The sequence below is a fragment of the Aquila chrysaetos genome, chromosome 2 (assembly GCF_900496995.4).
Source record: "Aquila chrysaetos chrysaetos chromosome 2, bAquChr1.4, whole genome shotgun sequence".
NCBI classification, from domain to species: Eukaryota; Metazoa; Chordata; class Aves; order Accipitriformes; family Accipitridae; genus Aquila; species Aquila chrysaetos.
In genome coordinates, this window is record NC_044005.1 from 19,792,578 (window position 1) to 19,803,966 (window position 11,389).

Below are 11,389 nucleotides of genomic sequence, written 5' to 3' on the forward strand. Positions count from 1 at the left end.
ACCTTCCCCGGATGATGGACAGGACGCAGCGGCAGAGCTGCCAGAGACCAGCACCCCGGGACCCACGGCCCAGCCACACTTGATGGGGTGCTGTGCGGGAATAGATGGGGTGGCAAGTACGAGGACAGCCCCTCCTCCCACAACAGCACCCGGAGTCAATCAGAGAAATTAGGAGCGATTCTACAGTGTCACTGCAGCCCTGATGCCCTCACGCGTGGCTGAAGGGGATGGTTCTCTTGCACGCGTTCCAGCTCGGATGACACAAAATAGACTGAGGCTGTGGACACGGAAACAGAGAGGCAAAGCTTGAGGCATAAACACAAAGCAAATCACACCATGGCAGCTGTGTACAAAACGGGCCGGCTGTGCATTTGAAAGCGTGAGAAAGGAGCAGGCTGTGCACAGAAAGACAGGCTTCTGAGATGTGACAATTTTAGCACTGATTCATCGTGGGGTAAATTTGCCACAAGTGGTGCTGGGCCACAGTGTTTAAAGGGCTCTGCATTGATTCATGTTTGGGCAGGCTTTGTACCAGGCTTTTGCTCAACTGGGATGTTCTTTCCTTTTTTTTTGACAGGACCCATGGGGTGGTAGAAGTTGCTGAGACAAACAGCCTGGCAGCTGCAGTTCATTTTCAGCAGTCCTGTAAAGTACTGTGACTAGTAAACTCGCTGGCTCTAAATATGGGACATGTTTGCCCTTATTTGTTGTTGACACCAAGGTTCATGCCAACCAGCTCCCTTGTTAGACTACTCAGGGAGTACCCACAGCAATGGGAGACGCGCTGGTCCAAACGAACATGTTTGCGGCATTTGGATTAGAGCTCCTGCTGGTGCATACCAGCACAGCCCGGTGGCGGATGTTTTAGGACCATATGACTAGAAGCGACTGAATTACTGAATCCAGTCATGATTGCAGACTTCATGTAATACTTGTTTAATCCAGAAGAGTCCAGACGGCATCTACTCCACACCAAGCAGTTCCCAGCACCCTATCAGCCACCCTCTGACAGCACTTCCAAAGAACTCTGTGTCAATTTTAACCATTTTAGGTACCTGCTGAGTGCCAGATTTAAGCAACTTTCCACTTTGTCAAATTAACACTTCTGTCCAGTTTTCATCTAACTCATATAACCTTCATATCTGCCTTCCTATTGCTGTCAGCCCAAAAAAATACCCTTGGAAGTCAGTCTTGATTGAAACTGAGGCTGGAAGTGTTTTAACTTTTAGTTATGGTTATTTAGCATGTGAATTGGAGGATATCCAGGATTTGGGCTAACTGCTATGCAAATGTGTACAGACCCATCAACTTTCTACCTATAAGGTGGTAAAGAAGGAAGTGATCAGATAAAGTGGGTAGAGTAAAAAACCTTGAGCTTTTGTGGATACATAGGTTGTTCGTGGAGTTCTAGGCAAAAAAAAGACCACCAAATTATATCACAAACCATCAACTTTCACCCAATATCATCTGCAGTGAATCACAAAAAAATGCGTGTTTGCCTGAACCTTTCAGAAAGGAGTTTAGTACTTATCTGACACATCCAGAGGTGAGAAATTTGGCACTTAAAATTTGTTCAGTCAGAAATCATTCCCACTGTTAAAAAACAAATCATGCCTAATTTCTCATTTAAGTTTGTCTGGTCAGCTTCAGTTTGCAACTATTTTTTCTTGTTATGCTTTTCTCCACTAAATTAAAGAGTTCTTTAATATCTGGTATTTTCTCATCATGAAGGTACTTGCACTGTAATCAAGCCACTTCTCAATCTTCTTTTTGATATAACGTAACAGGTTAAGCACTCTGAGTCTTTTACTAGAAAGTAGTATCTCAAATTATAAGTCTAATTTTCTCAAAGCCTTTTTGGAAAACTCTTTTCTCCAACTGCATCATTTTTTCAATATTCTGCTGAAAATGTGGACACTCAAGCATTATCCAGTAGTCCACTGGAAGCGTCACCAATGTCATTTGCAAAGGAAAAATCACATTACTGCAAGTTATTATTCCCCTCTCTACTCACCCAGGAATCACATTCAACCCTCTTTTTATATTAACATCTGTCAGCTAATGAGTTGCCAAGCCAATTCTTTATGGAGATTTATTTGTAAATTGTCCAGATATACTGATTTAAATTGTTAGCTAAGTCACACACACCGTTTGGCATCTCCAGCTCGTGGAAGTCAAGTAGTCACTTCAAAGTTTCCTTTTTCCATCCGTGTGCCTGTAATACACAGGAATGCAATTGTACATGCCTGTCCATCTGTCCCTTCTCAGGTCATACAGTCCACTTTCCCCACCATGGCCCAGAGCATCCCAGATCTGTGTTTTCCAAACCTGAAATACAATTTTTAGTGCTAGTGCAGCTTTTCAGTTTGCGTGGTTCTGGCATTACACTCAGTCTCTGCAACTCAGCCAAGATTTCTCGAGAAGAGGCTACCGGCTGCCCTTTCACAAAGCGTGGGATAATCCTCCGAGCCCAGGAGGACATGGCAAGCAGGGAAGGAGGCACCTTTCAGACAGAGAAACACTGCGAGGGAATTGGACAGAGGGCCAAAATGTGCAGCACCAGCAGCAGACAAAACGTGCAGGTGACACACAGGCAGGGAGGATCTGCTGTGCTGGCTGCCTTTTTGAGCAAACCCTTCTTTTTTCCCCACCATCAACCTCTGTTCTTCAGCTTGTCACATACTGTTTTACCTTTTCCTCCACCCTACTTTCCCCTACAGTGTCCTTTCTCCTGCTGCTTTTTATTCCCAGTCAGCTCATTCCCACATAAACTCACCCTCCCCTGCCAAAACTCTTCATGGAAACGGCATTTCTCCTGCTCCATTCACACCCCTCTTTTGGCTCCTGTGTGTCACCCCCTTGTCCTCCTCCTGCAGGAGATTTGAATGTGTCTGGGGCAGGGACCACCTGAAGCCACATTCAGCCAGTCCCTTGTGCAACTGGGCCCCTGTGCTTGCTAATTTTATTTTAGCCCTATCCTAATAAATGTCACTAATCGCAATAGCACTGTGATGTCTAGTAGGAGCGACTAATGAAATAATTGTGTAGTGGGGATGAAACAGCCGGGCTGATGGCGAAGCAGAGCAGGCATTAGCTGTGCCAGCCTTACATAACATTGCAGGCTGAGTGAGAAGCACCCAGAAGGAACTCACTTCTTATCTCACCCCTTCCTCCCCCTTTATTATGAAAAAAAAAAAAGAAAAAAAAAGAAAAAAAAGAAAAAAAGGATAAATTTCCTTTACTGCTGCTGCATGCCTTGGTGCAGGTCCCTCAGCTCGCGGTGGGGCGGGAGGGACAGCCGCCGCTCTGCGCCAGCTCAGGACTCGCTCCAGCTCTGTTCCCACACGGTTTGCTGGGCACAGAGTCAGGTGTCACTGTTAAGAAATGGTTAGCTGCCTTCTGATTCATGATGGCTTTTTTCCCTTCTTGCAGTGGATGTGAAATATAATTTGAGTTTCAATATATGGCTGGGGGTGCCTTTCTTCTCTCATTAATTAGTTATAGCCCTTGCTTGGTACTGATGCTCATGTCGCTTTAGATGGCTGATATCTGCTAACCACCTTTCTGAAAGATTACAAAAGAGCCATGAAAATGAGAACGGGGAGATGGATGGATAGATGGACAGATGAGGGATGCCTCTGTTACAAGGAGCGAGCACAGAAAGCTTGGATTAGGGTGAACAGCTGGTGTGGATTCAATAATCAACTGCTCTGAAAGAAAAGCCTATTTTTTCTCATCCCATGGCATTAGAGAACAGGATACCAGAGCTGCCAACCTTACAATTGAAATCTGCCCACACAGAATAGCAAATTCCCCTTGGCTTGCATTTAAATGCTCCTGGCTCATTATAACTCCATACAGCCTTTAATACATACATGTGGTCTGCATATTATCCTGCAAACAGAGCGCTGCACTGCCTCTCTCAGCATGTCTCTGCTTTCATTTCAACACCAAAGGGAGGGACGGGGCGGGGGGAGAGAAAGGAGGACAGGGAGCTTATCGAGTTTACAGCTGCTCCTGAGAATATTGGTTTGATTCTCGCTGCTGGTCAGAATTCATTTCCACAACAGGCAGCAGGTTTGGGCGGTGAGCATTGGTTTAACAGGCTTAGGAGGTCGTCCTTCAGGACAGCCCCTTGGGAATAACACACCCCAGCAGGGAGCCGGCTGGCAGCTGGGAGCCATCCCTGCGAGCCAGGGTGCAAGGAAGAAGGGCTGCGGCTCCTTCGGCTGTCAGTATCCATAGGGGAATGGCAGAGCCGGTACATAAATCTCCATACGAAAAACAAGGAGGCTTCTTGGCTGTTGATTTTCCCAGGTATGTTGGTGATGCTAGACACGGCAGGGTTACCAAGCCTTTCTCCGACCCTATCAGCGGCAGCAGCAGTAGCTATAATTCACTCTTCTTCCCCTTCCTGACAGTGTGCCTCCACGCCAGCCCAGGGAGCCAGCCCTGGGAGGCCAAGACAAAGCCCTTCCCTTTGCTCACGCAGCGCCTGAGCCCTCTTCTCAGGCTGCAGACCTGCCCAGGTGCCTGGACATGGGCTGTGATCTAAAGAGCAGAAGTCCACCTGAACATGATGGGGACAAATGGGACGGCAAACAGCTGCCAAGTGGGGATGTTTTTCCCTTCATTCTGCCAGATGTGAATAAGAGGTTAAAGGCTCGATAATCACGCTTGATCCCATCAGCCAGCCAGTCTCTTGGCTTTTTGATGAAAGTAGAGGAAATGTTTTGTTTTTAATGCCCTCTTTGTTTTGGAAGATCAGGATAACAACAGTGACCAGAACTCTTGTTACCAAGCAATTTTGATCCATAACAGGCTACTGAATATTCAAAGGGAGAGAGCCCAAAAGCTTGGGCTATGGGTTTGCAGCTGAACACCCTATTAATAGTCACGTCATATTCCTGCTCATTCAGTGGCCTGTTTTTTAAAGGAAAACACGGCTTGTCCCTGCTGCCCCAAATGCAAGGAGAAAAATGGAAGGGGCTGCATGCAAATGTGTCAGCCCGGGTCCCTCCTGTGCTTCTTGCAGAAAGGAAAGGAAGATATTAATGCAGATGATTTAGTTACATAAATACATGTTGTATCAGGGCCATTTTTAGCATTTGTGGGGGTGTGAAGAACTTCTCCAAGCTGCGTATCTATTTCATAGGATTCAGCTGAACTGAGGAAAAGGACAGAGAGTTTTAAGGTAAACTATCAAGATACATTTTATTTAAGCCCACGCAATTCTGTACAGGGCTCCGCATGACAGAAAAAAGATTTCGCTAGCACCTCTCTGGCCTTAGTAGTGCTTTTTAATGCTTTGTAACAGAAAGACCTCTTAATATAATTGGATAAACTTAAGGACAAATTCGTCATCAAATTTCAAATAATATGTCTGGCATTTGGCTTCAGAGAGTTTCAGTTTCTTTAAATTCCAAAGGGCTGCAACATTCAATTAAAATGGAATTTTAAAATCCAGAAATCTAATTTTTTGTTTAATCTCAAAGTCATTTAGACTTCAAATAGATAATTTTCTAGTCAAGAAGGAGCCCATTTTTGAATGAAAAATAAAATTTAACAAATTAGATTCCTAACATACAGAACTTCTTTTGATTTCTGAGCAGTTTTCTGTCATCCCTTCCACTTTAGCCTCATCCATCCCTGTGGGGTGCATGTGGCTCACTTCACCCTCCCTGACGTGCCCATCCGTACAGAAGGCAGAGAGCAAACTGTGGCCCGCAGCACAGCCGTGCCAGCTGGGGACATGTTACACCCGGCCTAAAAATGGGCCTGGGTTCTGCCGTGGGCGTAGGCTGAGCGTGGCTGGGACTGGCATGGGCAAAACTGGATTTTGCCCTCCTTCCACACACACTGGAAGTGTCTAGCAACCAGAGCAGCAAGGAGATACTCTGAGGTTTTTTGCCTGCAAATGTTTCCAAAAAACATGTTTTTATATTATCTCCTTGGCCATCTGAGAACATTTTCCTTCTGGAAAGCAGTTTTGGGGGACTGTGTTTTACTTACAGGAAGGCATTGCCAAAGGGAAGTTTTCATGAGATTAACTAGTGCTGCAGTTTTTGTTTCTCATGCTCCAAAAGGATCTGATCATTCTGAAAGGAAAAATTAAAAAAAAAAAAGGACATAAACCCCTAACTTTTTATAAGTCATCTGAGCTTGGCAATTTGGCTAATTTCCAAACAGTGTCTACGCTCGGTGTTTCTCAGAGCTCACCATGCAATCCACATGGCAGATCCTAGCTGGGTCACTGGTAGCTACAAGGTGCCCAAAACTAGAGGGAGGGGAAGAAGTTTAAGTAGGAGAAGGGTTACCTAAATAAGTCTAATTTAATACTTGGCACACCCATGGCAGCCTTGATCCAAAGCATTTTACAAACATGGTAAAGAATGTTAGTCTCATTTCATAAAATCAGACATAGATATGAGTCCGTATTTTGGACACTTCACAGTTTAGGAGCTCAACTTTTCTGCCACAGGGGTCAAGTTTCTCAAACTGTCATTTAAAATTCACCCTGAATCTGCTACCACCTGTGAATTACCACTCTAAGAGATTCATTTAAAGCCACCCTCTGAACTCGTGGTTTAATTGGAAAAGAAGTCAAGCATTAATTTCATTGATTACAACAGTGCTTTTTGGTGGTATAATGACAAGGGGAAAAAAAATGACTCAGAAACCTCCTGTGCCCCCCATATTTGCTCCTCAATACTCCATTCCCTCATTCTGTTGATTACTTTATCTTGGATTTATTTTGGAGAGACTCAACTTCAGATGAAAATCTTGCCTGCTGTTAGGGGAAGAAAGCTTTAAAATTATTGTTCAGCAGTCATCAAAGAAGGAGATAAGATAAGTGCAATATATCATAATGATAAGGATTCCTGGGTGACCCCTTAGACTCTAGAGCCCAACTTTGGTCACAGTGTTAATAGTAGGAGGAGATTCAGGAGTTCAGAGAGACTTCAGAGAGCTCGTAATCTGTGGGGAACAATAAAACTCCTAAAACCATGCTTTATACAGGCTGACTGCCCAAAGCCACGGCTTCTGGTTTTGGAGCAGGAAATAGAGTAAAGATCTTTGGGATATGCATCTTGAGACAAAGAGTAAAATTGATTTCCAGTAATAATGCATTCAATGTGAAAGAAAATAAGGGAAGTCTTATCATTGAGAGAACAACCAGGTTCTCACTTGAACCTGGTTCAAAATAAGATACACACTGGAAAGAGGCATCCAGTACCAACTATGAGGACAGCTGAATGGAGAGAATAATACAGAGACAGGTCTTTTCCACCTATTGTTTCCATTAGAAACATAGAGTTTCTCCAAGACATTTGTTTACTCTGCTTGCCACACAGTAACACAGCAAAAGCACTTTTCAGCGTGTCACAGCTGAGATTTAAGAGAAGTTTGCAAAACCCAAACCACACCAAACAAGTCACAGCGGCAAGCAGGTTAAAAATTAACAGAACCTGTAAACAATAAAACCAATGAAATCATCCTTGTAGACTGCTGCTCTGCATTACAAAAGAAAAAGTAAGGAAAATATGGAAAGGAGGGAAAATGCAGTTCAATGCCTTCAGTATGTGGCTGGGAAGCAGGAATAGATCAACATGGGATTTTGTGAAGATTTCACTGAATTCAGTATCCGTAGCAGCAGTCCCAGCTCGGATACAATGCCCCTGGGCCAGCTGGGAGCCACCACTGCGGACACAGTGGTACCCCCTGGCACCAGGCACCTCACCAAAGTGTCCTTCTGCGGTCACAGCAGTAATGCAGGCATCTCTGAAGGCTGAATCAATGCAGCTAAAATTTGTATGTAACTGTGGAAATGCCTATTCTCTTCCACCTAACTAAAGTGCTTAATTTAGGGGCTCTGAAGTTCTTGTGTCCCTCTCTCAGTAAGAAAAAGAAATAGGGTACTTCAGGAGGTGGTTTTGGTTTTGTTCCTATGGCCGTTTTTTCCTGGCAGCTAAAGCAATGTAATCAGACATCTCCACCTCCTCTTCTCCCCACCCACGCCATCGCAGGTAGGTAGTTGGCAGCAGAGCAATGTGGTGAAATGGGTTGGTGACCCCATCTGGGTTAAAAGAAACTCTGCCAAAAAACCCAACCAACCAACCAACCAAATAAAACCCACAGATGTTAGATAAACCTAATCAGTTTAGTGGAGGAAACAAGCAGTGCCCTGATAGTGGGAACATCTGTTCCAGAGACATAAATCATCCTCATGGGTTTACATTAAGAATACAGAGGTGCACAAGAGGTACTGAACCCATTCTGCAGAGCCTTTTCTCAGCGACCATGAAAGTTTGAAGGGTTGCATGAACAGAGGCAGAAGTGAAAAAGTAAAAACAGGTAAGTCACAAATTCATAGGAAATCTATGAGAAGTGGAATGACCTTCACTCTTCTTCCCTCATCTCTCATCCTTACAAGGAGAGAGGAAAAAAGCTGTGTTATCTTAGCTCTTTTTCAACAGACACAATGGACTGTATTTTGTTGCTGTAAACCTGCTGCCAACAAAAGGATATATTTGTCCTAATGTGCTGCTTTGTTCACAGTGCTGTACAAAAATTACATTATAAGGACACAGACACAGTATCTATTTAATCAATGTAATACATTACGTTCCTACTCAGTGATGTTTCAATAATACCCACACAGGAGTTTAGAACTGAAAGTTTCCTTAGATAAATGTCTTCCTCTTTATTCTCATTTATCTATACCAGACCGTTACCCTAGGCGTTAATATATATGTATAAACATGTATCGTGTTGTTTTGCTAGTGTTCTACATGGTTGTATGCACACATCTTTGTGTGCTCAAACAGGACCTGCAGCCCAGCTGTATTTGATAAATATTGCCTAACTCTATTTGATAAATGCTCCCTTTAAAATCTTTCCTCTATAACATGAAAAGTCAATGCCCTAATTTTAAGTTGCCCTTTGAAAGCGAGCCAGTATTCAGATGGATATCGACTCCGGGCCTGCTGGTTGTTCTACAGCAATGTTTGGAAGGCTGCTGTTCTAATGAATGTGCTAACATTTGATACACACACTAACAAAATCAATAGCACTATTTTTAAAAAAGCATGTGGCTTTACTAAGTACACTGTCACTACCCCATCGTGCAGAAGTTTACTAGAAACCTCCCTATATGACTAAATTGATGCATCTGGCTCATTTCTCTACTTGCTTGCCAGAATGCATAATGTCAGACTTCAAGGACATTCAAAGTCAGCCTCTGCAGCAGAAAAACTGTGCTTATTTAAGTTTGAAGTGTATGTGGTAGCCAGTACCTGAAACTCCCCTGCAAGTGTCATATTTTCCTCATTTCTGCCCTGCTGTTGGCACAGAAGAGACCTAGGGGACCTAACACAGCTTTTCACATCAGAAATTCCTGCTTCGGTGGTTTCTGAATGAATTGGGTGACTATGGGCAGAGAATAAAATGTGTTTATAGTCACTGTCGAATAAACTAATCCCTGCTCTTTTGCTCCTTGTCTTCAGTGGGCAAACACACTGAGGTTCTTGAATCTAAACCTTAGATCTGCTGCAGCCCATCTAAGTCACCCTGTTTTCCAAGCAGCTACTGAAAATACCCAATCCGTGTGAGTGAACAGGCTAGAAACCTGTAAGGGAAAGGAATGTGTGTAAGAACCAAACCCAGATGAAATCCAAATGCAGTGTATATTCAAGCACTTCTAGTGACACTGACTTGGTTCCAGCTCTGAAAATGTGTCTTCTCCTTAAGGAACTGATTCAACACTATAGTATGTGGGCATATACTTGAACCAGAGACTAAATATAGCACTAAAGAAGTCAACAGTTAAGGCAAGATAGAAGATCAAACAGGTAATACTCTAATATTATGTTCAAGTATGTCTTCAGTCTCTGAAAAGTTTCATAATTTAGGATTATAGAACTATGTGCATCAATCAAAACTAGTTATTTCCATTATTTGAATCTTCAGTGCTAATTAGTTGCCAAAACATGGCACCTACCTCACCAGAAGGAATAGAAATTACTTCATATGCATTTGTATATGCCTGTACCAGGCATAGGTTGGCTTAAAAAGAAGCCAAGCAGCTACACCAGAGGAAAAAATTAGATTTTAAGTGGAAAAAGGTTTCCTTATTCTTCCAGTTTGAGCAAGCATTGGCCATGGTAAGAAAAATATGACGACTTTTTTTTTTTTTTTTTCCATTTCAACACTAAAGGTCCAAAAGAAAACAATACTGGAAAGTTCATGCAGCACACAGATATCCTTCCAAAGTCCTGTAGAACTGATACAGAAAAGATAGAATATTCTTATCAGAGATTCAGAGGATATTCACTAAATGGAAAGTTTGGTAATTCAAAGCCTTTCAAAGAATATTTTTTTCACACAATGAATAATTAGACAGGGACACTCATCGTCACAGGCCATTATCCAAGTGGAGAATAGGATCAAAGTGTAGATTCAAAGGGAGACTAGGCACTTTAATGGGTTAAAAGTACATCATAAGCACAAACTCAAAGAATTTTGGAGGGAATATAAATTATGTTCCATGTAATATCTCACCATGGGGGATTAGGAATGGGTTTTTCTTGGTGGCAGATTACCACCGTTGGCCTTCTGTGCTGCTCCTTGCTTTGTCCTCCTAGATGCCTGGTGGGTGTTCCTGCCAAACAAAATACCAGGCTAGCTGGGTCGCAGTCACCAATTCATTGCAGCAGCTCCTACTTCTTCAGAAGATTCCTCTCTCTTTTGAGAAAGGGATAACTAAGAAAACACAGACAGTTTTAACAGCTGGTTCTTGCTTCTCTTACAAGAAGCACCAAGAGTCTCCAGGCTACATGGTTCTCCAGGCTGCCCACAGCACCACAGAAACAGGCAGGGCAAACAAGTGAGCCTGTGCCATAGCTATACTGCTGCCTGTGGCACAGCCAGCCACATGCACACAACCTGCCAGCAGCCAGCAGTTAGCAGGCACAGGCTTCAGGGCGAATTATACCAGTCTTGTGGGCATCTTGGACCGTACTTTTGTGAAAGCCTAGGCTGAAATCTCCTGCTTTGCTACCGGTGGTAGTGAACTTAAAGCTGTGATGGCAATGCCCACTGCTGCAGCAGTCAGCTCTGGCCTGCTGTGATCCTACATATCTCAATGTCAGTATCCCCATTTTAAAAAGACACTTAAACTAAAAAAGAAACAAAACGAATTATCCAATTTATCTGTATATCAAATGAGGAACTGATCCCAGTGTTCTTGAGCCCCAATGAACTGCTTTAACCCTACCTTCCCTCCTAGAGAGACACTATAAAATTAGACCAAAGTGGCCTCTATGCATCTATAAACACCTGACACTGGGAATGCAGAGAAGAAAAAGACTATTCTGCCCCGCATGCATAA